This window comes from Pteropus alecto, unplaced genomic scaffold (assembly GCF_000325575.1).
Source record: "Pteropus alecto unplaced genomic scaffold, ASM32557v1 scaffold113, whole genome shotgun sequence".
Taxonomy (NCBI): Eukaryota; Metazoa; Chordata; class Mammalia; order Chiroptera; family Pteropodidae; genus Pteropus; species Pteropus alecto.
In genome coordinates this window covers 2,777,602-2,781,051 of record NW_006433949.1, presented here as the reverse complement: position 1 = coordinate 2,781,051, position 3,450 = coordinate 2,777,602, and positions in this window count along the sequence as shown.

Genomic DNA, 3,450 nt, shown 5'->3' with positions numbered 1-3,450 from the left:
AGTAGGGCACGAGAGAACTTTCTGGGGTAAGGAAATGTTTCTATTTTGATTAGGGCGATGTTCTATTTGGCAAAATCCAAGGGACTTTACACTAATAATGGGCGCCTTCTTTTAAATTTTAATTTTTAATTGTGGTTAAAGGACACACACAACATAGAATTTACCATCTTCACCATTCCCAAGTGCACAGTTCTGCAGTGTTAAGCGTAATCCACTTGAACAGCAGAGCTCCAGACCGCTTCCATCCTGCCAAACGGAAACTCCGTTTAAACAACAACTCTTCATTCTCTCTCCTCCAGTCCTACCGCCAAGCAGCATCCACCATCCTCCTGCCTGTCCCCATCAATCTGACTACTCCAGGTACCTCACATGAACGGAACCACACAGTATATGTCTTTTTGTGACTGGCTTGTTTCGCCTAGCATAATGTCTTCAAGGTCATCCATGTGGGAATGTGGATCAGAACTGCCTTCCTTTACGGCTGAGTAGTATTCCATCGTATGGGTGGACTGCATTTTGTTTACCCGTCTGTGGACACTTGCATTGCTTCTGCCTTTTTGCTGTTGTGAATAATGCAGCCGTGAACATGGACATATAAATATCTCTTCAAGGCCCTGCTTCCAGTCCTTTTTGGTGTATACCCTGAAGCGAGGTTGCTGGGTCATTTGGTGGTTCTATTTTTCATTTTTTGAGGAATTGCTGTACTGTTTTCCACAGTGGCTGCACCAAATTGAGTGCATTAAAAAAAAGAAAAGAAAAGAAAAGAAATTATACCTTAGTAAACCTGGTTTTTAAATGAGATTAAAAAACAGGACACATTCGCTAATTCACGTGGAGCAGTGATGGACAGCACCCTTTATTCATCACTGGTCCATGTGGGCAGAACGTTTAAATGCCCTTCCCCTGACCTTGGAGCTCCAGACCCAGTTTTGGCTCTAATTTAGCCCCCTGAGATCAACAGCAAGATTAATAGGCATTTTTTAAATGGCTCCCAGGCCTACAAGCCCCCCAAATTAAAACAAACATCCCCATCCTGGGCTAGCATCACGCATCTGCATACTCTGCCTCCTGCCTCTCGTAGCCATTTCCAGAATCACATGTCTTGGTTGGATGTTGCCTTAGAGACAATTGGCATGGAAATCCTAACAGGCTGATGACCCTGGCTCCTTCCATCCCAGCCAGGGAGATGATGAGAGCAGCTCAGGCCTTCCCTAGAGGTCGGCTCAGCGGGACGAGGCTCCAGGGGCCTGGGCCCGCTGGCCATCTGGAACTTAGGTCAGGTGGCTTTCTTCCTCCCCAAGGAGAGAAGCCTCTGTGTCCCCCCAAGTCTCAGGCAAATAAGCCTGACAAGCCACTCGTTCCTAGCTGGTCCTCCCTTATCAGGGTTCTTGACCTCCCCGCCAGTCAGTAGACTGCAAATGTGGAAGAAAAACTCAGCCCACTTAGGGTGAGTTTCAAAATAATCTCTGTGCTGCTGCAGATTACTAACACGGTTCCTGCCGGGGGGGAGAAGTTGGAGTTAGTAGCCGACATTTCGAAATTAGGTCATTTTTATTTTTTATAAGCAGATTCCTTTGACCAATCATTTCTCTCTGGGAGCCGGTTGGCCTGCATTGCCAGCTGGCAATAATGAGCCGGAGCGGAGTGGGGAGCAGCCCACCCCATCGCCTTTAATGAAGGCACAGGCTCTCTGGTTGGCTCTAGTCCTTACCTCTCCCTAATGCCTTGTGCTGGCTTTTGCTTTGTTCATTCACGTTACCTGCCTGGCCCCCATAGGTATATGTGTTTGTGAACCCTAATCTCTGAGTCGTAGATATTTCAGAGTTCGACGAGCCTTTAGCGACTGTCTTGTCCAGGGGTCAGCAAACTACAATGGGAGGGTCGAATCCGGCCCACCGCCTATTTTTGTAAGTAAAGTTTTATTGGAACACGGCCGTGCCCACCCAATTCGGACTTGTCTATGGCGGTGTTTACACGGCAGTGGCAGAATCTGGTATTTGCAATAGAATCTGCATCATTGGCAAAGTCGCGTGGCTATCAGGTCCTTTACGGGAAGACTTTGCCACCTCTGATCTAGAACCACCTTCTTTCGTCATTAATGAGAAAACAGAGGCTTAGAGAGGGAAGGACGGAGCGAGGTCATTCTCAGTGACCGACAATGGCCCCTGAGTCCACCAGACCCTACGTAGAGAGGTTTAAGACACCCCTGACACTTGGAGTGCCACCCTGCGATGACCCTGCACCATCTGCTCTACCTGACAACTCTTCTCTGTACCTTCTCTGCATGAGCCAGTGGGGCAAGGTGTCTGGTTCCCATCACCGCTGACAATGGGCCCTCCACACCGGCCCAGAGTTTGTCCGTAAACCCTGACATCATTCACACCCCATCAATCGTGTGGCCCTAGCGGGCTGGTGAGGCCTCCATCTGGAATTCGGCCCTGGCAGAGATCAAAGCCTGACTGTCTAGAGCCCTGCCTTGAGGAGGGGGTGGGGAGGGGGGGCTGGCGTGGGGCTCAGCTCTGTGTCCCCATGGGCTTGGCCTGGGGTCTCGCGGAGGGAGGGGGGCCTTGGGGCCTGGGGTTCCTGACTGCTTGGTGCCAGTCACACTGCACACCTCTGTCGCTTTGGATGAGAACGTCACCTCTCTGAGTCTCAGTTTCTCTCAGCCTCATGTGAAAAATGGGATCATAACACCCAGCTCTCGGACAGAGACGGGTGGGCGTGCAAACCCCTCAAAAGTTGTAAAGTTGGATAAAACGATACGACGACTGAGATTTGCTTTAAAAATACTCATGGGGAAAAAAATGTGTGTGTGGGAGGGGGTGAGGCATGGATGCAACGAGGCTGGCAAAACACTGAGAATTGCTAAATCTGGGTGACAGGTACATAGGGGTTCATTATACTCTTCTCTCTCCTTTTGTGGATGTTTAAAGTTTTCCGTAAAAAGACTTAACATTTAAAAATCTGTCAAATTCTGAAGAAATGTGTGGAGCAGTTTTTTTTTCTTTCTCTCTTGCTTGTTTCTTGATTTTTAATTTCGGAAAACAGCAGTGTTTCCTGATTATAAACAAAATGTCTTATGCCCCTGCTGGTCTCTGAAGCTGGTGTTTGGTTTTGAGAAGACAGATGAGAACTGGCCTCGGGTGTGTGTGTGTGTGTGTGTGTGTGTGTGTGTGTGTGTTCCTAGTTGAACACACCTATCTTGAGGACCCTCTTACATGCTAGAGCCTGAGGGCATCAGGCTATGAAATGAGCGTGTTTCTCTTCTCCAAAGTGATTTTTCCAACATTTCCCCTTCCCTCTTGCAGCCGTCCTCCCTGAGTGTCCCCTGACTGTCCTCTTAGAAGATTAGAGGCAGCGGGGTGGGCCCCAGGCCCTCAGCCACCTTCCCTGAGTCAGATACTCCAAGGCCACACGTTAGAGTTCCCTGTTCTTCCTGCCACGTTGTCT